This window comes from Protopterus annectens, chromosome 9.part0, assembly GCF_019279795.1.
Source record: "Protopterus annectens isolate FY-2018-M chromosome 9.part0, PAN1.0, whole genome shotgun sequence".
Taxonomy (NCBI): Eukaryota; Metazoa; Chordata; order Ceratodontiformes; family Protopteridae; genus Protopterus; species Protopterus annectens.
The window spans coordinates 404,011,159-404,038,379 of NC_056743.1; the positions used below are offsets into that span (position 1 = coordinate 404,011,159).

Below are 27,221 nucleotides of genomic sequence, written 5' to 3' on the forward strand. Positions count from 1 at the left end.
CAAGTCAGTGTCAGAAGTTAGAGATTCCTGTGGGGAATCTAAGTGCCTCCTCTTGCACAATCTTTTCCTCGTAACCTCATCGGAGGGAGATTCCGGTGAGGCCTCCGAGGAACAGGCGGCATCCTCTAGGGATGGCTGACACAATGGTGCTCCACGCTTTAGATGTGTCGTGGGAACAGAAACAGAGAGCGGCTCCTTAAGGGAGGGAGAAGATGCGTCCGATGAAGTGGTTGTCTGTGTAGACAAAACCTTCCTCATAAGGTCAAAAACCCCTGAACCTCGGGTCGAGGACTCCCCCGGTTCCGAAGAACATGGAAGAATCCGAGACACGGGGCCCATGGGTCTCGACCCCGAGGACGGAGCCGAGCCGATCTGCCGAGGCCCGAGAGGAGAGTCGGCACCGAAGGTGATGCGACTCGGTCCCGGAACCAAGGAGAGATCGTTGACTCCGCAACTCACCTATAGGTTCCAATGGAGTCGAGGTAAATGGTGTCAATCGTGCAATGGACGGTTTCGGCACCGAGGGCTCCATCATCGGCTCATCCTCTTCCGGCTCAGAAGACTGGATGGGTCTCGAAGGAGGACCTGTTGGAGATAAGGGAAGGCCTTTTAGTTTCGACACCAATTGGGAGGAAACTGCAATCAATTTGGAAAGGGCCGTGTTCTCCATAAGTTTCTGCACGACACGATCCACATCAGTATCGGATAATGGTCTGGAAGATCGGGTCGAAGGGGCCGAAGATGGCACCGACCGAAGAATAGATGGTGGCGGTAGTTCCGACACCAGTTCCAAGACCTGGGCTCAGTGAGAGAGAAACGTTCGACGCTCGGCCCCGAAGTCTGTGGAACCGGCGAACGAACTTTAGAAGATGTACTTGGAGCCGATGACATGGGCTCCGACATCTTCGATCCCTTCGAGGACTTAGAAGCCTGGTCAGACTTGTCCAAGGCCTCCAGGAAGGCAGGCTTAAGAAGTCCCCTGTCAATAAGTTTCCTGCGTCTATCTGTCATGACCCTCCCACTGAAGGAATGGCAAATAGAGCAATCCTCTTGCAAGTGGAGAGGGCCACGACAGTAGACGCAGGAAGTGTGGTTGTCAGTGATGGACATTTTCTGTCCACACTGACACCTTTTAAAACCAGACTTGGCTTTTTCAGACATGTTAATTAAAGAAGAGAGAATTTAACACTAGCTAATATTAGGAAGAATTAAAGCTATAGGTTAAAGAAAGGTAGGCCTCAAAAGGGAAACCTATAAAAAAACTAACTACAATATACACACACACACACACTATAGGATAGAAAATAAAATATCACAAAAACTATAGGAATATAAGAACTTTTGACAACAAAAAAGAAACTATCTTATCTAACAGTTTTCTCTGGTCCGAGCTCTCTGAATGATGTGACCCGTTGCAGCGGCAAACTAGATCCGAGTAATGGCAGGGAGGATTGTGGGATATAGCCTGGTCTCGAGCTTCTCTAAGATGCAGAGCTTTGCTATGCGGCCGACTCGGAGCCGATCCCGTGTGTAAGAACAAACGGCGAGATTGAACACTCTCACATCCTTAGTTTTATCCAAGTAGAAACATAATTGCCTGTGAATGTCCAAAGAGTGTAGGAGCCTTTCTCCTTTATTCTGGGGGTTTGGATAGAAGGTGGGTAAATGAATGGTCTGGTTGAGAGCCACACTGGATTCCACCTTTGGCATAAAGGAAGGGTTAGCTCATAAAGAAACTCTGCCTAGATGAAAAATGATGAAAGGCTCCACTGCCATTAGGGCCTGCAGCTCTGAGACTCTTCGTGCTGAAGTTATTGCTAGCAGTAGGGCAGTTTTCCAGGATAAAAATTGTAACTCAGCTGAAAAAGCTCATTCGAAGGGTGGTAATGTCAGTTTTTCCAAAACAAAATTGAGGTCCCAAGTTGGTGCTCTCCGGGGCGGTCGTATGTTCTTAGCCCCCCTGAGGTACTGTCTTAGTAATGGATGTGAAAATATAGGAGGATCTGTGTGGTAATGAGATGAAATAGTGGAGGCGTGGATCTTAATAGATGAAAAAGAAAGGCCTTTGTGCAACATCTCAGTTAAATATTGTAGAATCTGAGGAATATTTGGGACTAGAGGATTTTGGCCTTTAGCCTGGTTCCAGGCGCAAAATCTTTTCCATTTGTCTGAGTAGGCTTTCCTGGTGCTGGGTCTCCTGGCTTCCAGGATGACATCCATAACAGTTTTAGAGAGAGGTGTTGATTGATTGTTTAGGTAATCTGCCATGCAGCCAGATTTAAAGTCTTGAGCTGGCTGTGTAGAATCTGATTGTTTTGCTGAGTCAGCAGGTAAGGAATTTGAGATAAAATCCATGGAGGTCCTTGAGCCATGTTCCTTAGTATTGGATACCAGTGCTGGCGTGGTCAGTCTGGGGCAATGAGTATCATTTGTGGCCTCTCTAATCTGGCTTTCAGTAGCACTTTTGTCAGAAGGGGCAGTGGCGGAAAGGCATACACTGTCAATGTTTTCCAGCTGAATGAGAGGGCGTCCACTTTCCAAGCTTGTGAGTGGTATGTCTTTGTGCAAAATTTCCGTAGTTGGTAGTTTTGGGGGAGGCAAAAAGATCTATGTCTGGGCTCCTCCATTTTTGAGTTATCATTGTGAATACTTGTGGATCTAGTTTCCACTCGTGAGGATCCATGATATTTCTGCTTAGGTCGTCTGCCAATGTATTTTCTTTTCCTAGCAGGAATTGTGCTTGTAGTTGAACTTGATAGGTCAGTGCTGTGTTCCACAAGGTCATTGCTTGCCTGCATAAGGGGTAGGAATGTGTGCCCCCCTTGTTTATGTACCACATCACTGTGGTGTTGTCCGTCTTTATTAGTAGTTGTCCTGGATGTAGTAGGTCCTTGAAAGCTGTTAGGGCATTTTGTACAGCTAGCATCTCTTTTTGATTGATGTGGAGATGCATCTGATCTGCAGAGCATTTGCCCTGAATACACTGTCCTGCCATGTGTGCTCCCCAGGCGTAATCCAATGCATCTGTTGTAATTGATTGCCTGGCTGTGGGTAAGGTGAAAGGCTGACCCTTGTTGAGGTGACATGCCTGAGCCCACCATAGAAATTCCTGTTGAAGGAAGGGAATGAGTGGTATTACTGATTCCAAGCTGTGGCTGTGTCGAGTCCATACGCTTTTCAGGTACCACTGTAATTTCCTCATATGCAGTTTGGCATATGGTATTAGTAGTATGTAAGATGTCATGAATCCCAAGGACTGCAGAATTTTTCTTGCAGGGAGTTGGGTCTTTGTTGCCATAATTTTGAAGTATTGAGTCAGTTGTCCTTGCTTGTCTGGCGTGAGATAAACCACCTGGGCCGTTGTATTTAAGCTGGCACCCAGGAATATTATGTCTTGTGAGGGCACTAGTTTTGACTTCTTTTCGTTTACTGTTTACCCTAGGCAACTTAGTAGGTTTTTTACAAACGCCAGATGTTTTAAAAGAGTGTCCTTAATTTCTGCTTGAATAAGGCAGTCGTCCAGGTATGGATTTATTTGAATTCCTCTTTGTCTGCAGTATGCAATTACTGGTGCCAGGCATTTTGTGAATACTCTGGGTGCAGTAGATAAGCCAAAGGGCAGTGCAGAGAATTGGTAATGAGTTGAACCTGCTATAAATCTGAGGTATCTTCTGCAATTTTGTCTAATAGGGACATGCAGGTATGCCTCCTTGAGGTCCAACGTTACTAGCCAAGCCTTCCTGCCCAGCATGGGATAAAGTTGCTGTAATGTGAGCATCTTGAATTTGGGTACTTCTAGGTATGTGTTTAGGATTGAGAGGTCCAGAATGGGTCTCCAGGCTTTGTCCTTTAGAGGAACCAGAAAGAGTCGAGTAAAATCCTTGCCCTTGCTCCTGAGTAGGAACCTGCTGAATGGCTCTCATGTCCATGAGTGCTGTAATTTGTCTTTGAGCCTTTGCCCATTGATTTGGTGGCAGGTTTGGCATTCCTTTTATCCTTGGTAAAGTGTGGAAGTGGAACCTGTATCCTTGAGATATAATATTTAGGACCCATTTGTCTTTGGTGATGATGTGCCAACTGTCTGCAAATAATGCAAGTTTTCCTCCCAAGGGTGCTGCCAGGAGGGAATTGTTTGAGGGGTAAATCATTGTGATTGTCTTCTGAAGGTTTGAGACCTGTCTTCTCCTCTTTTCTGTGCTGTGCCCCCCCCCATTGTCGAGGCTTGTAAGCGCCTTGTGGTTGACCTCTGCCCCTAGGGCGTCTGTATTTACCCCTCTGTGGTCTGTCTGAAGCTGGAAAGGACCAGTTTTTTGTTGGCCAATTTCTGCTGAAACGAGGGGGGTTGGACCTGTAAAAAATCCTTGACCGTCTGCATAGATTTTGCTTTATCCTCCATTTTCTTTAAAACCTGTTCTGCTTTCACACCAAATAAAACATCCTGTTGTAAAGGTGCATCCAATAATTTTGCTTTAACATGATCAGGTAAAGATTGCTCTTTTAACTAAGCATGCCTACAAATGACAGACCCTGTTACTGCTGCTCTACAAGAAGCTTCCAATGAATCAAAACCACATTGCAAAGTATGTTTACCCACTTGTTCTGCTGCATGCAATAAGTCTTGCATTTCTTTGTAGTCAGGCTGCTCTGTAGGTGTGATCATTTTTTGTTTTAATTGAGACATCAAATATTGTTGATATTTTAGCATGTGAAACTGGCAATTCAAGGCCCTCATAGCCAGAGTAGCTGAGGTATATACTTTCTTTCCCCATCTATCTAGTGCTCTAGAATCCCTTTCAGAGGGCACAGGATTTTTGGCAATAGAGGCCTTCACCCCCTTGGGACCCTGGGAAATGGTTTCTGGGTCAGCAACAGGGCTTTTATATAGGAATTTGTGGGAGTCAGGGACTCTGTAGTATCTGTCTGGTTTGACTGTAGCACGGGGTAATGAATCTGGGTTAAGGCTAGATTCTCAGTAAACCTCATCCACACTGTCTAAAACAGGTGGAATAGCAAGGGGTCTGTGCTGGGGTAGTAAAAGGAACTCTCCGAGCCTTTTCTTGGAATCAGAGAAATCCTGGCCTTCCCAATGGAAGTGTTCCCTCATAGTATGTAAAGTTTCCCCAAAGGACAAGTCTTCAGGGGGAGATGCTGAAGGAATAGACTCCCCAGCATCAGAGTCTTCATAAGGGGGAAAGGAGTATTCCTGTTCCTCAGAAGAATCTGAGGAAATAGAAACCTGGTCAGAGAATTCGTAGTCCTCCTGTCTAGGCCTTTTGTCAGGATGGGAACCCCTGATTAGGGTAATTAAGTCTTCAGCCATCTTAAGCATCTGCTTCTTAGGCATGGGGCCTTGTACTGGAGACTGCTGTACAGGCTTCTTTACTTTCAAAGGAGTTTTCAGCTTTGCATAGGATTTTATAGTAAGAGTAGTCGGTCTGAAGACACCTTCTGCAACTGAAGGCCTTTCAGCTACACTGGAATCACCCTCAGCCATGGAGTCGGAAGGGAGAAAAGATAAAGGCTCTGGAGGGCCAGTGATCTACGCTTGGGAGTCGGATGCAGCCTGGGGTTCTAAATCAGCGGTCGTCAGGGGCTGGGTTGGCGCCTCACTGAAAACCAGGGACCGGCCTAGCAGAGGTCTCGGTTGCCTGTCCTTGTCTTTGCGTTTTTTATGCATCCCGGTCATCGGTTGTTCCAACGGCATGGTATAGTTCAATTTTCTACCAAAGTAATGTCGGACGAAATCAAACCGACGTTTAATAGTTCGTTTGTTAAACCTAGCACAAAACCGACAACCAGTGACGTTGTGGTCTGGGCCCAGGCAAGGAATACAATATGAATGAAAATCCTTATGAGGTATTTGCTTCCCACAAGAAATGCAATTATTCACTTTTTCTGACATCGGTCTGAGGCAAGAAAAGGTTCCCCAACGGGGTACTTAGCTTTATTGAAGACTTCGGTCTGAAATTCGGTTTGAAAATCTCAGGAGTCGGCCGACCAGCACTTGCGAACTGCTTCTGCTTCGGGCACCGCGCGGCAAGAAAGACTGGAGAAAATGGCGTCTGCTGCCTCTTTTATATACCCCTGTCGCACTGACGTCAGGGAAGAAGCAACTGCAACCGACGCCGGACCAAGACTTTGGAACTCAGGCAGACTGCGGGACCGCCTGACGGCAGGATAACTCAAGTGTGATGACTGCAGCAGTATAACACGATGAACATCTGGTCAGTTAAGACAGGCATAGCTAGAACAAGGAGGAAATTCCCCCAAAAAAGGATTTACTTGTGTGTGATCTGTAGGCAAACAGTACAGGGGAAGGAATACTGCACCAGGGATCAGTAGGACATCTACTTTTATGGTAAGCTGTTACACAATTGTACTCTATCCTAACTGAAATCACTGTTGCGGTACTCGTAACAGACAGGTGATTCCCAGAGCTGAAGAGAAAAAAGAAAAGTGAGGAGGCTGCCCAGAGTCAAGTGGAACTGTCCAAGAGAGCAGACAGGACTGATCTGGCAAAGGCAGCCCTAGACCTGAAGAAGGCAACAGTTTTGTACTCCTTAGTGAAGGTGTGCACAGAGGACCAAGTGGCTGCTTCCAAGATGGAACTGGCATCAACACTCTTATGGAAAGCACCAGAGGAGGCAACCACCCGAGTGGGATGTGCTTTAGAGAAGAAAGGCAAGGATTTACCATGCTATACGAAATACAGTGAGATAGCCTTTGACGTCCAGGATGCAATGGTTTGCTTTGAACTGGTTGACCCAGCTTGGTATCCATGAATTAAACAAACAGTTGGTCCATGTTTCTGTTTTTTTCCAATTAGAACCTTAGCTGCCTGTGAATGTCTAGTGATAAAGACTTTTTCCTCCTCTATTTTGAGGGTTGGAAAAGAAAGCAGGCAGGGGAATGGCTTGATTGAGGGATAGTTCATTCACTACCTTAGGTATGAAAGAAGGATTGGTCTTAAGTGTCACCTCGTCCTTGTGAAAAACAAGAAAGTGAAGAGTCGCTTACGAGTGCCTGGATTTCAGACACCCTATGTGCAGTGGTTGGAGCCAGTAGAATGACGTGCAGAATTTTAAGATGGTAGATGTGGCTGGCTCAAAAGGGGTAGAGTGAGCTTTTCCAGGATAAAGTTAATATCCCATAGTGGAGTACTTGGCTTCCTTGGAGGCTTAAGGTGCATGACTCTTTTCAGAAAGAGCATGACCTCTGTCCTTTACATGAGAGGAGGATCCAGTAGCAAACAGGCATTGATTTTTGACAAATGGGTTTTAATGGATGAGTAAGCCAAACCCAGAATGCAAAATCACACAGAGATACTGAAGCACAGTAGGAACCTCAGATAAGAGTGGTTCCAGTCTGTGCCTGACACACCAAATTAAGAATATTTTCCACATGGCTGTGTATGATTTCCTGGTATCAGGTTTTCTGCCCTCCTGTAAAACCTGCATCCCCCCCTCTGAAGATGATGGTCTTTTAAGGATCGGAGCACAATCATCCACAGAGTGAGACTGAGAGATAACAGGTTGGGATTTGAAAGCCAACCCCTTTCGTTGGGTGACTAGGTCTGGTTGTATCATAACCCTCCAGTGGTTTCCCTTTGATATGTGGAACAGGATGGGAAACCAATGCTGTCTTAGCCAGAAAGAGGACAGGAGCAGCAGGTTTGGAGTGTCCTTTTGGATTTTTAGCAGGACCCTTGGGATAAGTGGCAGTAGAGGGTAGGTGTATGGGAACCTCCCAGTCCACTGCAAAGAGATGGTGTCTGTTCTTGAAGCCACAGGAGACAGGATCCTGGTGCACATCCGTGGCAGTTGGTGATGCTCTACAGATGTAAACAGGTCAATTTGCAGAATGTCTCAGTGGTGTACGATTACTCTGAAGACCTTTCTGTTTAGGGTCCATTTGTGGGGGTCCATGAGGTCCCTGCTTAAAGCTTTCTCCAACACATTTTCTAAAGAGAAAATTAAAGCTGCTGTGACGGTCAATGTTCAACTGAGTGACCATCTGCCAAACCACCTGTGACAACCTGCACAGGGGTAAGACATTGTACCTCTGTTTATATACCACATCACTGTAGTGGTGCCTTTGTACACCAGGAGTGTATCTAGTTTCCAAAGGTATGAGAAAGGCTGCAGAATGTGCAGAAGGGTCCTTATTTCTTTAAGGTTGATACATCCCTTCAGAAGAGATGACGGCCATTTCCCCTGCATTTTGTGGGATACTGTCCAGGCTCCCCAAGACCTGACCGAGGTAATAGTGTGGAGAATTTGGTTGTGAGGGGCTGCGGTGAAAGGAAGGCCTGGGTTGAGAAAAACTCCTTCTTGATGCAGGGTAGCAAAGGGATCAGGATGCCCAAGGGATGACAGTGTTGGAATCGCACTGTTTTCAGGTATCACTGACTTTTCCTCATATGCAATCTGGCCAGTGGGATCATTAGGATGGATGCAGTCATGAACCCCAGAGTCCTGAGGATCACCCTTGCATTGCACTGAGTCACAGAGTAGAGGGTTTAGGAAAGGTTTACCAGGGTTTACACGTCTTCCTTAAGAAGGGAGGCCTGCATTGTGCTTGTGTTTAGTTTGCAACCCAGGAAGTCTAGGTCCTGAGTGGGAATGAGAAATTTTTTTGAAACTGATAGTGAATCCCAGATTGGTTAAGAGATGTACAGTGAAATGCAGGTGCTTCAGCACAGTGTTTCTGGAAAGGGCTTGAATCAACATATTGTCCAGGTAATGGAAAATCTGAATTCCCAGAGTGTAGCAGGAAGCTATCACAGTGCTAGACACTTTGTGAAAAGTCTTGGGGTAGTGGAAAGCCCGAAGGGCAAAGTAGTAAACTGAAAATTTGATGAGACAGAGAAGAACTTGAGGAATTTCCTGCAAGATGGACATATGGGTGTGTGAAGATAGGCATCCTAAAGGTCTAGGGAGACCAGAAAAACCTAAGGAAGAATGAAGGGCAGGAGGGTGTGGAGAGAGAGCATTCTGAAGGGAGGCACTTTCTGGAATGTGTTTAGCAGGGAGAAGTCCAGGATGGGTTTCCACAGTCCTCACTTCCTTGGAACAAGAATGGCCCTGGAATACAAACCCTTTCCTAAGGAGGACAAAGGTACTTCTACAGTGCTCTATGTTAGCAAGTCCTGAATAATGGGACCAAGCAAAGGAAGCTGTTTGGGAGGTGGACAGGGAATCCCTTTTAGAGAGGGCATGCTTTCCCAAGACATGGTGTAGCCTTCTTTAATAGTCAGAACCCATTTGTCAGTAGTTAATACTCCCCAGAGCAGAAGAAATGGAAGTGTCTTTTTGATACTGGAGTAGAGGGATGGAGGGGAGGGCAGGACAGGAAGACAAACGCAGAGTTTTTCTTTCAATGGGAGGCCCCCCCGAAGGAGAATCCCTCTGAAGTTTTTCAGAAAATCTTGTCCTACGAGCTTTTTTATGTTTGAGACGGGGCCTAGGTTCTCTCTTAACAAAAGAAGTGGATTTGGCCAGAAAAATCCTATGCTACGTAGGAACTGTAGAAAAGAGAATACGCCTGCAGTCTTTCATAGTCTCACCTTGCTCTTGCAGAGTTTAAAAAGACTGGCAGCATGTGGTTCACACAAAAGCTCATTATTCAAAGGAGAGCCCAAGATTTTTGATTTGGGGTCTTCAGGGATTGGTTGACCCCAGAGCCATGCATACTGTGACTGAGACTGTAGCAGCAGACCTAGACATAGTGTTCATTGCATCACAGGCAAACTGTGTCAAGTGCAGCCATCTGTGTAGCTTGGAACAAAATAAAAAACTGCATTTGCTGTTTAGAGTCCGCTGTCTGAGGTTCTCTCATAACGTTATGCAGAGAATGTAGCAGAGAGCAGGTATTCAGTCATTTGTGTTTGATCATTAACAGCTCTGAATGATAAAGTGGAGGAGTTGTAGAATTTCATTCCTCACATATCCATGGCTCTGTTGTCCTTATCAGAGGGGAGGGCATTAGTACTGGGAAGCAGCTTGGGTGGCTTTATCCAATGAGAGGGAACTGCTGGAGGATCAGCCATATGATTTTTAGACAAGTATTTAATTTCATCAGGATCCTTATAAAAACGGTCTGGTCTTTTTGGAGTAGGTGTCTGGGAGTCAACGGTTAAGGAAGAAGAATGAAAGGCATCCATATAAACTTCAAGAACTGGGGGCACTGGTGAAGGAGCCGAAGTACCCATGTCCAAAAGGCTGTAGTATATTTTTTGAACCTCCAAGACTTGCCTTGACTGCCATTAAAAATGCCTCATGCTCTGAATAGTCTCACCAAAAGAAGCCTCTTTCAAGGGAAAGTCAGGTGAAAGGGAATGCTCTTCATCCAAGGAGACCTGCTCAGGAGAGTGGACTTGCAAAGAGTAACCCATTTTTTTTTTTAAAGGTGAGAAATGCCTGCATGAGTTTTGGAGGATCAAAACCTTGTCTCATTTCAATAAGCATACCAGGGACATCTGCTTATACAAGGATCTGAGGGATTCCGTGCGGGTCTTCTGAGATAAGACATGGGTTTGTCACAGTTATCCACAGCATGCAAAGCCTCAGGGGTCATACTGGTTTAGACGTTTTTTTCACCATATGGGTGTTTTGTTTTACAACATGTTTTTTAAACATGTTTTGAGATTTATTAAAGTTTATACACTTGAGAGCTGACTTGGAGAGCGGGCCTTTTGGTTTTTGTGTTTGCCATACTGGCCTCAGATGACTTCTTGGTAGTAGGCTCCTGAGAAGAAGTCTAGCAGACTGTGGGTACATCTAACTCAGAGATGTTGGACAGTGAATCATCTTGGGATCTCCCAAGTATCTTTTTAAGGTGAAGGGTTACATTGGAAACCTGAGAGTTTGCCATCTTAAGACTGAGACAGGAGTTTCAACTGCTGAGTTTCAAGGAAGGTATTGAGAGGAGGGCCTTGGTCTGAGGGTCTTTGGTACAAATGACTTGACAAATGGAGCAGGATCTGTAGTTCTGTCCTGGGCCTAGGCAAAAAAAAGAGACACTGTGTGCGCAGGTCCTTGAAAGGAAATTGCCTACTGTACTCGGACTCACCCCTCCTAGCGAACATCTAACAAATTTAAGCCACAGTAAGAAACAAGAAAAGGAAGGTTCCCCAATGGGGACCTTATCTGACAATGATTAGCAAATCAACTGTACCAACGACCAAATGTTAATCAGTCCGACAGGTGCACAACGTGCTCCCTGGCTGGAGACAGTCTGAAGATATTTTATGTACATCTGTCCTTATACACAGAGGTCACAAGGATGTACACCCTTGGGAAGGTAAAGCTTTGATAGCAAAGCCAGATGTCATGAATTACAAGGCAAATTTCAGTTAGGACCATCAATCATTACAGCAAGCTGTAAAGAAACAGTCATAAGAGGAGCTGCTCACTATGAGAAAATCAAAAGCGAGATCCTTGTTTTAATATTCAGCCAATAATCAGGCTGATTTGCTCAACATTCAGATAGCTACAACTATAAACACACACCAATATTCCTAAGGTTGGTGCCAGCCACCTTATCAAAAAACCTTTTGCAAAGCACTTAGTTGAACAGGATGTATAAAATGAATGTAATAACAGTCACACCACAAATATAATTGTTGCTTACAATCGGTGACTGTATACTAGATCTCCAAAGGTTAGGAGACACCCATACCTGTAAAAAATAGACAGGTCTGCTTTCTTCTGGAGACCCACTTGCCTACGGTGCTTCTCATGCCACATTTTTAGCTGTCTCATCTTAGTATCTGCTGTCTTCACAGATCCCGCAACTCCACAAAAAAGAATGCTCTACTACTTGCTTCCCTAATATGTCTTAAACAAGGTGGGGAAGCAAGTGTGTTATATTGTGTCACCAATGACCTAAAGCCTTAATGTGACAGAACCTCCCAACCTGTTTAATCCCCCTACCCACAACAACCAGCTGTAGTATTTCTCTGGTTTTGTTTCTGAATTCATTAAAAAACACTCCTCACTGAAGCCCTGCTGCTATAAGCAGCTAGAGAATTTATTTCATGTTAAGAATGCAAAACGTGTGGCAAGGTCAATTTTCTAACAGCCGTACATTACTTGCAAAATTATTTTATCTAAAACCAACAACCAATGCAAGTGGCAGCAATCTGACAGTATGTCATCCATAATTTCCAATACCACCTACTCTGGACAGAGCAATTTCATGGATCCACATCCCTATGAAGTGCTTTGCAGCTCCAAGGAAAAGTGGCTACCTACAAGTCTGTTGCCTATGCTCTTCCTTCCCCCTTTGAATTGATCATAGGAATTACATGGCAAATGAGTCCACCGACCATTTGCTTTTTGCTAACACCAGTCCTTAATATGCATCCCCAATATCCAGAAGAGCAAAGGAAGTTTTTCTAGGAATGAACTGGCAGATACCCTTCCATTTAATAAGGCTGTTTCCAACAGATGTAAGGGTGCCACTTTGCTTGAAATTTACTGGCAAGTTAATCCACAGATGGAGTAAACACTGAGCAACAGCTGTCCTTCTTAAAGAGTTTTGTTTACATAGGTTCATACACAAGTACTAGGCTAGCTGCCCTTGCAGGCCAGTTTCCCTTTTTGTGCTCGAATGAACCTATGGTGCTGCGGTAGCGTTGTTGCCTCACAGTAACACACTGTCCAGTTCGATTCTCAGCTAGAGCATCTTCTGCGTGGAGACATGCGTGAATGGGCGTACCTTCGTTGAAGTTTGTGCATCAGGCCTGGCAAGCCAGTACGTAAAAATCAACTGCCAATCATTAGCGGACCGGAGCTCTGCTGTGGCGACCCCTAACCGGGAAAAGCCGAAAGACACAAACGTGCTCGAATGAACCTATACCATTTGGTTATAGATTGGCTTTACCTGTCTCATGGTTGATAATTATACATTAACCCTAATAAGAAAAACTGGAATTATACCATAGATAATTTGAGGAGGCCCATGAATGGGATAAAGCATTTTGTTGAAGTTTCTGTCCATTAGTAGTACAGGGGGCAGTACAGGGATATATTTTCAGTTTCCCATCCACAGACCTAAACTTCACCTGAATATGGGCAGGGATGAAATTTGTTTTATGTGGTTGGGGAGTCTGTTCCACAGTAGCAGCAGCAGTATCCCCTGTGAGATACACCTGTCCCTCCAAACTATTCTGATGATGTCCCGATACCATTTTGTAACGGGTCAGAGGATGCCTTGTATTCCAGACACAGCTCACCTCTTAGCGGTCTGTACAATACAAAGTACAATGACAGGGCTTTGACTCTGTCCATGTTGGACATGTTTAGTCCTTGTTATCATTTTAGTAAGGTATTTTTGTGGCCATTCCAGTTGTTGCATATGTCTAGACAGACACATGCCAAAGGGGGCATTATATTCAATAACTGGCCTAATGAGGGCTTAGTAAAGGGGGGGGGGGCAATGACATCCCTAGATCTAGACAGAATACATTTGTTTATAAGCTGTGTAACACAGGACTCTTATAGACACATGCTGGTCAAAAGTTAGGCTACTCTCCACATAAGTTCCTAAATCCCAAACAACTGGGTCAACATTCCCAAAGAATACAATAATGCATTTTTTGGCATTTAGTTTGACTCCATGATTTTGGCACCATTTATGTATTTGGGACAAACCTTCCTGCAGGATGGCAAAGTCATTTGGGGATTTTCAATAACTGCTCCAGGCTTGCAGTCTGCTGCAATCTTAGTTGGCCAAAGCCCTTTGGTGTTGGCTTTTAAGTCAAAAAAAAAAAAAAAAAAAAAAAAAAAAAAACAGATGCTAAACAGGAGAGGTTCAAGCACAGAGTCTGGAGACTCCACTGATGAATGGTCTCTCTAGAGATAACTTCCCCTATCTTCACACTAGGTAGTTTAATTAAATTTTCTAATATTGATACTGCAGTGAAGCGCAGGGGGTGATGATGGTGTCACACTTCTGTGTGTGCCATCCTTCAGATGAGACAGTAAACTATGGCCCCGTTTGCCAGAGCTGGCAGTAGCTCAGTAGGACATAAAAGATCTTATGGCACTTATTGAAGAGAGTAGGGAAGTTCCTCAGTGCCCTGGCCAAATTTCCCCTAGTCAGTACGAATACCACTTAAGGTCTTCCCTGAAGAGAGAGACCATTGGCCTAGTGCAACAAATCAGATCAACAAAGTGTAAATAATTAAAAAAATGAAATGGGGTACCCATAAAATCAATCAAAATAGTGGCATTATGTATAGAGATGGGTCAACATTCCCAAAGAATACAATAATGCATTTTTTGGCATTTAGTTTAAGTCACATAAGCAGACTAGTGTATGTGCAGTACATCTCCAAGACCCATATTCAAACCATAGAAGACTACCAAAAGTGTCAGGTCTTCCCAAAAAGGCATAATTTACAGAATTACTTAAAATGGAAGGGCAAACTAGCAACCAGCATACCTGTTTTAGTCACAAACCACAACTGGCTTTGCTGGTCACTACTTCGTCATGGAGATGGTGCTTCATACCATCTCTAGTTAACCCTAAGATGATCACTTGCGTAATAAATGTTAAACATACATACCTTGTTAACTAGTTGTCACATTAAGTGTTCTCCTGATGCAGTCCACGTCTCTTCCATGACTCTGCCTATGTGAAGCTTTAAGTTGGGTGTGAAGGAGGTAGACTAAAGTTGTGTAAGTAAGCTTACCAGAACAGTAGAGGTTTAAACATATCACTGTTGCAGCAGCCCAAGCTATATGGGACATCCTGCAATGAAGACATGAAGTCAGCTAGCTTTCAAAGCTTCATAAAAACAAAAAAACACTACATTACCAAAGGTGGTCTCAACAAATAAAAAAAATGTAGAAACAAAGATGAGAAGTACCACCAAGGCTGTCATGAGACAAACGTCATGTTTAAAAAACAAATTCTTTAATACGAACAATAAAAAATAGCATAAAGCAAAGTTCTACATTGGATAAGCGCTTTCGGTAAAAACCTTCTTCAGATCCCCATCCATTAACCAATGACTTTTCTTATAAAAGGAGTAATAGCCAATCATCAAGAATCAGGAACAACCTGGACTAATGAGCTTCTCAAACTAAATCAACCATTTAGCATATCAAGATGACCAAAGAGATATTATCAGAAACTATTTCTTCCAATCAGGAGCATGCCAGTCTAAAATTCATTCAGAATAACAGTAGAACCAATCAACAAAAAACAGGATCAGGCTGGTCCAATAAACTACTCATACTGAACCAGCTATTTAGCATAACAAAAGGACCAATTGTCTTTAATTAGGAAGTTTTTACCAATAAGAACCAAATCATGACTATTCATAGTCAGGAAGCTTGTCTTCCAATAGAAATTGGACCTTGACTATTGATATTCATGTAAGGAAAAGAGCCAGTGAAAACACCCAGTAGAAGCAAAAGGAAACTAAGGAGCAAAATACGATGCCCATGCTGTCTTAGATGCAAGCCTTCCTGAATGATAGCATGATTTTTTTTTCTATCAGTAAAGTGGCTCTGTTTCTTAGCAGAACTTAGTTTTTCTAAACAAGTGACTATGCACAGCGGCAGTTGCAACCAGCTGATCAAGAAGAATATCTTCAAATGTAAATAAGGCAATAGCCATTAGTAACTGCAAGACCAAAATAACCAATCAACTGTGGAAAAAAAATACCTTCTCTTTATATGAAGGGAAAGAAAGTAAGACAGCAGAATACATAGCCCGTATATACTCAAGTCTGTAAAGCAATCAGCATGTTACATTGGATCAATTTCATTTGACAAGGCCTCTTGCTTTTAAAGGAGGAACATGATGAATATGAATACTCAAGGTTTCATTTCTAGATATCAATGCTGTTTTCAGTATTAATTTTAGTCTTCTAAAATATTTCCTTACTAAGTTTCATTCACATTTGTTCATGTTTTATTGTTGATCTTTCATCAATTCCCAAATATTTAAACACTCCCTCTTGCTCTTTTATCTAACATTCCTGACAAACTGTTTTCTTGGTGCTGCAGCTTTCCTGCTTTAAAAGTTGCTTTTGCACATTTATCAAGCCCAAATACCATTCTTATATCATCTGAAAAACATTCTGACCACTTGCAGTTGTGCTTTCAGTCCCTCATCTGATGATCTATACGGTTTTAAATCATCTACAAAAGAAGATTGAAAGTCTTTACACTTTTTTGTTTTCTGGGAGCCAAACTGTAGCCATGACGTAAATCTGTTACGTGAACAGCTTAATGGGTTAAGAGCAAGATAAAAGAGCAGCAGTGAGAGAGTCACCCTGGAATGTCCCCCTTTGAATTTTTATCCCTGAAATAATAATTTATCCTTTATTGCAGCTTAAGTGCAAAGTGGTTTGCCACAGTTTCATGGTCACTATAACCAATCAGTGTAGGGTATACTTCACGTATTCTTAAGCACTCATCCATGAATATGGGACACTGTCAAATGCTTTTTTTGTAGTCTATTGATGCCATACTTCAATTCTTCCTCTTTTTACAATTCTCCATTGACTAAAAGGCACCATATGACTTCATTAAACTTTTGTTCTATTGCTATCCTTGAGTTTTCTTCGAAATGACTATAAATTCTGTTGACATCAATTCCAGTGTATAGTTTATACATTGGCGGAAGGTAAGTTATTGGTCTACAGTTTTTACGATAGCTTGCAGGTTCACTCTTAAGTAGGAGCATTGTTTTTCCTGCTGTTAACCAGGCTGGTGTCTGTTCAGTGTGCGCATATAAATAAGTAAAAAATTAGATCCACGTAGGGTAAATGCTCCTAGTAAACAGCCAGAAAAAATAATACTAAAAATAATAACTAGGAGCAAAGCAATGAAGGGCATAAGTACTTCTGTTGCAAGTCGCATAAATCCAAAGATAGGCAAAGACAGTCCAAAGTTCTCCCAGTAAAATCAGTTTATTGGCGTGCACATAAAAAATAACGTGGTTAGCGCTTTCGCTTACAGCTTCATCAGACCAATGACATACACCCATTGAAACGTTTAAATACAACAGAAGGCGGGAACAAACGTTCAATTATAAAACTTTTAAAGACATATTACAAATTTCTACAATGTTAAAACCATGAAAAACAAATCAACTTAGTAAGCCATAACATTAATTGTGAAATTGTATTTAAAAACATTTTTTAAAACTCAAAATAAAACCTCTTGTTGCATAGGAATATACCAACATATCAAGAGCGCACACACCAACTCATCAAAGACTTGCTGGACTGTAAAACATTTAATGTCCTACACTAGGACTGAATAATATGGGCATCTACGATCACATATAATAATATGAAATTGCCTGCATTCATTTCCTCAATCTTTTCATTTTTAAAAACGGTCTGATGGGTACTTTCCCATTAAGACCTGGTGGAACATCGGATCTGAATTTAATGATCCAGGTACTTTCTTTAGACTCGGTGAGATTACAAATATCTCCACCTCTATGTGTGTTGTACAATCTTTCTAAAATCCTAAATCTAAAACTATGTGTCAAACCCATCTCACTTACATGTTTCGCCAAGGCATTATGTGGACTACCTATCCTAATATGGCAAACGCGTTCCCGCATTCTATCCCTCAAACTCCTATTTGTTTTTCCAGTATAGAATGCGGCACACATAACACAAGTGGCCAAACAGACCACATTGGTGGACATGCAGTCTCCACAAGCTCTAACTCTAAAGGAACCAAATCCACTGGGATGTACAAACATAGAGTCAGGTTCAATGTAAGAACAAAAATTACAGTGGCCACAAGCAGACGTATGAGCGTTTACGTCTGAGCCAAAGTTACTGTGAACTTTAGGATAACACAATAGTTTTTTCAGACTCATCTTGTTCTTATAAACAAACTTGGGTTTCTCACCTACTAATCTCTTAACATCCGGGTCCACGGACAGGATGTGCCAATGTGTACTAATGATGTCTTTAATGGGTCCTACATCTCTAGTATAGAGAATAGGACACACGGCATTACCTAATCTACCCTCCACTTCAGTGTTGTTGTCAATACCAAACCCAGGTTTATCAGAAAAGTATGGGGCCGCTCTACCACTCCTGATGTCAATTACATTGCATGACTTTATAGCTGTGTCAACTTCTGTATATCCACGTTCTCTAAGTCTCACAGCTAAATAATCAATCTCATTCTCAAAACAAAGATTATTGGAAATATATCTGGAGGCACGCATTACTTGACCTCGCACTATGTTTTTATAAACATAGCCTGGGTGCATACTAGTTCGATGAAGTAGGGTATTCCTATAACAGGGTTTCCTGTATAACCCTGTATTAATAATACCACCATCCAACTTCTCTACAAATATATCCAAAAAAGAGATCTTTGTCTCTGATGACTCCATGGTAAAAGTTAAAAAATCAGTAGTATCATTGACCTCACTAACAAATCTATCCAACTCCACAGCAGGACCATCCCAGAGGAAAAATAAATCATCCACAAATCGCCTATAAAAGCGAACATGCCTGTTATATAGCCGATTATGGAACATATCCCTAACTTCCCATTCGGCTATTACCAGATTGGCGTAGCTATTGGCACAAGAAGTGCCCATAGCTACGCCATCCTTTTGTAAAAACAGCTCGTCATTAAAGCAAAAAACATTAGACTCTAGAACTACTTCTAAGAAAGCCATGATTAAATCAATCTCCACTGGACTATAATCAGACACTCTTCTAAGATGACTGTCCACCATCTCTAACCCTGAGTTAGGAATCATAGTAAATAACGATTGGATGGGTCTGAAGGGTGGACGTACTGAGTTCTTATGAATCTTCGGTAATCCCTGAATGACCGGGATCAATGGATACGTGACCTGCAAAAATTCAAATAACTTCTTGTCAATGACTTCACTCTTGACAAGATCTAATAGCATGCTGTGAATACCATCACTGATACTCTGTATTCTCTCCATAGTAATCGAGGTATAGAACTTATCATCATTCAACATATCCAGCATATCTCTATTGTACCTATCAACATCTAAAACCACTATACCACCTCCCTTGTCTGCAGGTCTAACTATAATATTCGGATTACTGAAGATTCATAAGAACTCAGTACGTCCACCCTTCAGATCCATAGTAGCAGGGAGAGGTTGGTCTACAGAGCCATTCTCAATATATGTTGAGAGTAAGTTGAGACCCATTGTTGATTACAACCAGTACATCTTACGGGATACTAAACAATTTTTACTGGATTTATATGAATTCTTGGGCTCCAATACAACTGATATTGATTATGTTTTTTTGACGATGGACATCCAATCGTTATTTACTATGATTCCTAACTCATTAGGGTTAGAGATGGTGGACAGTCATCTTAGAAGAGTGTCTGATTATAGTCCAGTGGAGATTGATTTAATCATGGCTTTCTTAGAAGTAGTTCTAGAGTCTAATGTTTTTTGCTTTACTGACAAGCTGTTTTTACAAAAGGATGGCGTAGCTATGGGCACTTCTTGTGCCAATAGCTACGCCAATCTGGTAATAGCCGAATGGGAAGTTAGGGATATGTTCCATAATCGGCTATATAACAGGCATGTTCGCTTTTATAGGCGATTTGTGGATGATTTATTTTTCCTCTGGGATGGTCCTGCTGTGGAGTTGGATAGATTTGTTAGTGAGGTCAATGATACTACTGATTTTTTAACTTTTACCATGGAGTCATCAGAGACAAAGATCTCTTTTTTGGATATATTTGTAGAGAAGTTGGATGGTGGTATTATTAATACAGGGTTATACAGGAAACCCTGTTATAGGAATACCCTACTTCATCGAACTAGTATGCACCCAGGCTATGTTTATAAAAACATAGTGCGAGGTCAAGTAATGCGTGCCTCCAGATATATTTCCAATAATCTTTGTTTTGAGAATGAGATTGATTATTTAGCTGTGAGACTTAGAGAACGTGGATAAACAGAAGTTGACACAGCTATAAAGTCATGCAATGTAATTGACATCAGGAGTGGTAGAGCGGCCCCATACTTTTCTGATAAACCTGGGTTTGGTATTGACAACAACACTGAAGTGGAGGGTAGATTAGGTAATGCCGTGTGTCCTATTTTCTATACTAGAGATGTAGGACCCATTAAAGACATCATTAGTACACATTGGCACATCCTGTCCGTGGACCCGGATGTTAAGAGATTAGTAGGTGAGAAACCCAAGTTTGTTTATAAGAACAAGATGAGTCTGAAAAAACTATTGTGTTATCCTAAAGTTCACAGTAACTTTGGCTCAGACGTAAACGCTCATACGTCTGCTTGTGGCCACTGTAACTTTTGTTCTTACATTGAACCTGACTCTACGTTTGTACATCCCAGTGGATTTGGTTCCTTTAGAGTTAGAGCTTGTGGAGACTGCATGTCCACCAATGTGGTCTATTTGGCCACTTGTGTTATGTGTCCCGCATTCTATATTGGAAAAACAAATAGGAGTTTGAGGGATAGAATGCGGGAACGCGTTTGCCATATTAGGATAGGTAGTCCACATAATGCCTTGGCGAAACATGTAAGTGAGATGGGTTTGACACATAGTTTTAGATTTAGGATTTTAGAAAGATTGTACAACACACATAGAGGTGGAGATATTTGTAATCTCACCGAGTCTAAAGAAAGTACCTGGATCATTAAATTCAGATCCGATGTTCCACCAGGTCTTAATGGGAAAGTACCCATCAGACCGTTTTTAAAAATGAAAAGATTGAGGAAATGAATGCAGGCAATTTCATATTATTATATGTGATCGTAGATGCCCATATTATTCAGTCCTAGTGTAGGACATTAAATGTTTTACAGTCCAGCAAGTCTTTGATGAGTTGGTGTGTGCGCTCTTGATATGTTGGTATATTCCTATGCAACAAGAGGTTTTATTTTGATTTTTAAAAAATGTTTTTAAATACAATTTCACAAATAATGTTATGGCTTACTAAGTTGATTTGTTTTTCATGGTTTTAACATTGTAGAAATTTCTAATATGTCTTTAAAAGTTTTATAATAATTGAACGTTTGTTCCCGCCTTCTGTTGTATTTAAACGTTTCAATGGGTGTATGTCATTGGTCTGACGGTGTAAGTTTAAGCGCTAACCACGTTATTTTTTATGTGCACGCCAATAAACTGATTTTACTGGGAGAACTTTGGACTGTCTTTGCCTATCTTTGGATTTATGCGACTTGCAACAGAAGTACTTTTGCCCTTCATTGCTTTGCTCCTAGTTATTATTTTTAGTATTATTTTTTCTGCGCATATAAATAGTTCTTACTCATGGCTAAATCTTCATGTAAAGATGTTAATACTTCACCCAGAAGTTAGGTACTGCATCTGGGCCTGGGTTTTTCCAACTAGGAGCTTTTCTTAACTTTGTTTCAATCTCTCTGGCCACTACTTCATCCCATTTCATATCCTGTACATTTGAACTTATTCTTTCTTTTACTACTTCTGTCCATTTAGCATCTTTGTTATGTTCTGCATGATCTTCATAGATATTTCTCCAAGATATATCCATTTCTTTTCTGGTGTTATTTCAGTTCCTTTTGCCTTGTTTTCCAATTCTCTATAAACCTTTTTTGGGTAATGCATTTTTTTTTTACTTTTCCTTTATATGTATCTGTATATCCTCTAAGTTTTTTCTACCTGTGCTGAGATTTATAGTTTATTATTTGGGACAGTGCACGACAGACCCCGATCTGTTCTGATACTATGCATTACTTTTATCACATCTATCTTTCGGAGTATTTTTGCTGATCTGCTCCCTCTTCTACACTCTTCTAACAGTGACACTTCTTGTCTTAACTGCTTTATAGTTTTCTCTACAAGACACAGATGACAGCATTCGATTTCTCCCCTTCCTTTCCCTTATTACCCTGTGTTACTGTGGCAAGACTGTTATTAATTTAGCTACATAGTAATGCATCCTATTTACTTCTGTTATATCACATGAATCTCTATTGAGAGTCCTAATTACAGTGTTCCATTTGTTTTATCAATCTTCTAACTTTTTGGGTTTTATTGACTTTCTGTAATCTATTTCTTTAATTGATCTTACTATACCGGTCCATTTCTATTAAATCAAGCAACTCTTCTCTTAGATCATTTTCTTCTAAACTGAGGGCACATTTTTTGTTCTCCGTTTCCTTCAGACATTTTACAGAAAGTTCCAGAGCATCTTCCTGTGCCACACTGTCTTCGGTTTCATCCTGTTTCATCCGTTGCTCATTCATATGACAGCTCGCTGGCTTATCACTCCAGAACACTGACAGCATCAGAGTTGCCACAGTTTCCCATTCATTCTCTTGCTGTGCAACTCCAACTGAAAGTCTGTACTGGTTTCCTATGGAAGGCTCCAAAGTATCTTCATATAGCAACTGACCAGATATTTCCCATTCCACTTGTTTCTCCTTAACTTGGGGATCCACTGCTCTATCCTGTTGTGATATCTGAATTAGATTTTCTACACTAAATCCCTCACTTCACAGGCACTCCATAACCTCCGTTTCTATTTGTTTTTAATTTCTCCATTACTAATCCTCTTTTCTACTTTTCCTCGGTTTTCTTATTTTTGTACTGTAAACTTTTCCACACCTGGATGCCTTTGCCTGTATTTCTCCTCCAATACCTTTGGTGCTGCTCTTTTTGTATTGATTAGCTTTGCTTTGTCCTTTACATAAATATTGCATCATATTAAATCTCTCTTTCCCATGTCCATACTACTTCTTCAGATGTCTCCTGCTCTTCCTGCTTCTCCTTACTTTGGGAACTTGTTTCAACATGCTGTGATGTAACCTGTCAGACTTTCTGCGCTAAATCCTTCACTATGAAAGTATTTCATAACTTCATCTATTTTTTTAACTTATTCTTTATTAATCTTCTGTTCTACGTCCCCTCTTTGTGATATTCTTTTATTATGAATTTTTCCATTTCTGGATGCCTTTGCCTGTACTTCTCTTCGAATATCTTTGTAGTTGCCTTTTTTGTGTTCATTAATTTAGCTTTCTCCTTTCCAAAAATATTGGACCATCTCAGATCTTTCTCTCTTTTCCCCCATGTCCATATTTCTTTTTGTATACCTTCCAAAAGTCACTAAATTTTGTTCTTTATATTTCTGCACTTGCTCATTCGCTTCTTTTTCCAAACAGCCCACGGTTTCTTGGTCTATACAATGTTTTTCATAAATGTGTTGTATTAATGAATACAAATTTTTATTTGAAGCTTCTAACAGATTTTTTCTTTCATCTAATTTCACCCAATCTTTCTGTACATGTTCGGTCTGGAAATTCTGGGCTTCTTGCATAATACTAACAATACACAATTTCTTTCTTATCCTCAGTAATTTACTCTATTGTGTTTTTTGTGGATTGCTACTTCCTTCTGTAAAAGGGGAGCCATCCTTCCCCTGGGTCTGGCCTAGCCCCATTGTAGGAATGTTTCCATGTCTTGAGGATTCTACACTGTCATTGTTTTCAAGTCCTGGCACCACTGCACCTACTAGAATTAAGCACTATTTATCCTAAATCTTGTGCATCCAGTTATCTTTTATTTTTTTTATCATACTTACTACTCTCTTTGCCTTCTGACTTCTCTCTTCATTTGGATCCATGTGTGTGTGTGTGTGTGTGTGTGTGTGTGTGTGTGTGTATGTATATATATATATATATATATATATATATATATATATATATATATATATATATATATATACACACACTAAGAAATGAACTTCGTGACAATAACAGCATTCAAAAAATAGTAAATCACACCAACAACTCTTGTAGTACTTTAGCGCTTTCGTCTTATTTATTATCAAGACTTCTTCAGAAAGACATGTTTCATAACTATGAGCAACCATTCTCACTTCCTTTAAATACATTAGTTCTAGCAGGCCATTTAAATTAACAACAGTTCCTTTCCAACAGTAAAGTGTGAACAGGCAGGGTGGTGTGTGCATTTTCATTAACATTACAATCGCAGTTACAGAAGGTAAATTGGTCAGACAGTAATAGCCTTGTGGTGACGTGTGCATACTAATAGGGATCGTGTGCAAAAAAAAAAAAATAATAAATATTTTATTAAAAATATGGGGGAACCAGGAAGGATGAGAGCCATGCTGTGATAATTCTAATATAAATATGTAACTTATGAGACCCTGCCTCCAAAGGTAAGTAAAGAAGTGCACAGAGGAAGGAGGAGGAGTCAGGTAGAGAGTCCTACTATGCTTGGGTATCAGTGTGTGTGTGTAGAGAAATGTGTGGGTATGCCACCTTATGCGGGAGTGGGAGGAATGCGGTATGGACTTGAGGGAGGGCTGTTAGGGGGCCTACCATGACAAGGAGTGTGGAGCTGGGGTTTGATGGGTAGGAGAATATGAATAATAGAGTGTCCCAGAAGACTGTCAGTGCGGATGGTATCACCCCTTGTATGGCTGCACGAAAAGTGAGACCGGGGGGGTTGTTGGTGGGGTCAGCGGGGGCTAGCCTGGTGACTGGGAGCATGTGTGTAGGGGGGAGGCAAAAGTCAGAGAGAGAGTGAGGAAACATTATATTCACTTGCACAGTTGTAAATCCATAAACACATTAAATCCTCTTGCACAATTCTTCAAACCCTATCACATTTCAGTCTCTATACCATTTAAGTGCACATTTAATGTTCAGTGTCTCGTTGAGACCTGGATAGACATCAGCTCTCAGTTCTATCTGCCATTTTAATTCCCGGACTTGCAGGAATGTGTCCATGTCCCCTGCAAATTCTGTTATTTTTTCCAGCGCTGTGAATTTGAATCCTGTGAAGTTTGGGCAAATAGCACTGTGTTTAGCCAAGGCATTCAAACTGTCCTGTTTGTGTATTGCTGCAGTGTGTTCTTTAATACGGCTACTCAGCTTTCTGTTCGTTTTGCCGATATAGAAATTCCCACAGTGTTCGCAGAAAGCACAGCAGACTACATTTTTTGTGTTGCAGTCATAGTGGTCATGTAGACTGACAGTTCTGTTGCAATGCGGGAAGGTGACATTGTTGCCTTTTCGTATGTGTACACAGGCGACACAATTGCCACAGTCAGACATTCCAGGTTCTGTCAATACTTCGCTCTGTGGGGATGGGCTTTTATTCCTCTCAAACGCACCACCAAAAGAAGAGGTTCGTTTGAAATAGAAGTTCGGGGATGTCCCAAGTAACTTTGTCAGACCTTTTTCTCCTTCCAAGATGTCCCAATTGTTGGTGAGGACCCCTCTGATTCCAAACTTATCTGTGGAAATTGGAAGGGGGAAACTTGACCCCCAGTCCTTTCTGTTCGGTCCTTTCTGTGCCCTTGCTGTGAATCCCTTTTCCAGGATTAGTGGGTACCTGGAGTGTCTGTGCTGTATGATCTCTTGGAACAGGTTGTCTACTAAATACTCTGGGTATTTTCTTTCTAAGAACAAGTTTCCGAGGTAAAAACCTTCCTTAATGAAAACCTCGTCCCTAAAAATTAGTCTGGATAACTGGATGAATTGTCCTTTTACAATATTCTTTTTCATGAAATGGGGATGCTGGCTGCTGAACTCTAGATAGTTATTCCGGAAAGTGGGCTTGCGGTAGATGTTGGAGTCAAACTGTCCACTTTCCGGGTCAATAGCGAGGTGGATATCCAGGAATTGAGTGGTGGTTCCGATATGTCCTACCGGAGGGTCAGGAAGTCCAGACTCTGGAAAAGGGTTTCCAGAAAATTGCTCAGAGAAAAGTCTGCCCCCCTTCCAGACATAAAAGACGTCATCAATATAACGCCTGTACATTATGGTGTTGTTGAATCCGGGTAGTGATTCAACCTTATCCATTTCCCAGGCACGGAGGACTACGTTTGCATATGCCGGGGCCATTTTGGACCCCATGGCTACCCCTTTCTGTTGGTGGTAAATCTTCCCGTTGAATAAAGAAGTTATTTCTTAATACTGCTTCTGTTAACCTGCATACAGTATTAATCTTAGTCCCACTTAGGTTGGAGTGCCTGTTCAGGTACTGTCTGGTGAGGGTCAGTCCTTTGGCATGGGGGATGTTTGTGTAGAGTGCGTCTACATCTAGGGTGACCAGTAAATATTCTCTTTCATCCAGCCTTAGTTTGGAGATGTCATTTAGAAAAAACCCAGGAGTCCTTGGTGTAATATTTGCTGTTCTGTACAATGGGGTTAAGGATGTGGTCCACGTATTGTGAAATCTTTTCTGTTTTTGTCCTTCGGTTCGATACCACGTGGCGGAAAGGTGGATTTTCAGGGTTCTTGTGAACCTTGGGGATTCCAAAAAATTTTCCAAGGCTGGGTGTCATGGGTCTACTTTACATGGTCAACTGTTCAGAAAGTCGACTTTCATATGGCCAAGACCATATGACAGACTTTCGAAAAGCCGACCATGTAAAATAAAAACACACAAAAAGTACAGTTTTGTACCTACCATAAATGTAGATGTTCGAAGATCCACATTGCTGCAGTCCTTACATATGGGTAGTCCGCTGTCCTCGGTCGGCCCGAATACCAAAGTATTAGGCTGACGTCGGTCATGGGCGCTTAGATCTGACATCAGAGCGTCAGGGTATAAAAGCGCATGACCGACGTCATATCCTCAGTCTTTTCTTGCCCCAGATGTCAGAAGGCCCTAAAAAGAAAGGCCACAGCCCAAAAACAGGAGACCTCCCAAAAACATGCCCAACAACAACCATCACCCAAACCATATAACCATGTCAAACTACAGAGGGGAAGGAGGGAGGGTAAATTGGACTGCAGCAATGTGGATCTTCGAACATCTACATTTATGGTAGGTACAAAACTGTACTATGTTCTTCATCTCACATTGCTGCAGTCCTTACATATGGGTAGAATCCCAAATCAGAGGTAAAGGGAGGATGGCAAAATCATAAAGCATTAGGGGCTGCTAAAATGCCCTGTAATATTGCAGTGGCAAATCCAGCCCTAGACTTAGAATAAAGAGGAAGGTGGTAATGCTTGGAAAAAGTATGCACTGAACTCCAAGTGGCTGCTTCCAAAATATATTTTGTAGCTACCCCCCTTAGAAAGGCAGTAGAAGTGGCAGTAGCTCTAGTGGAATGAGGTCTGATTCCAGCCGGAATCCCCTTACCATGATGGGAATAACGGAAAGAAATACAAAACCCAATCCATTTAGAAATAAGTCTGTTTTGAAACGGGTTTTCCCTGAGAACCCA

At 41.8% G+C, this 27,221-nt stretch overlaps 1 protein-coding gene across 2 annotated transcripts in view; it reads right to left on the minus strand.

The window, feature by feature from the left end:
- Positions 1-27,221, minus strand: part of CCAR2 (cell cycle and apoptosis regulator 2) — a 2,452,621-nt gene that overhangs the window by 2,132,095 nt on the left and 293,305 nt on the right. The gene's annotated exons all lie outside the window — the stretch shown is intronic.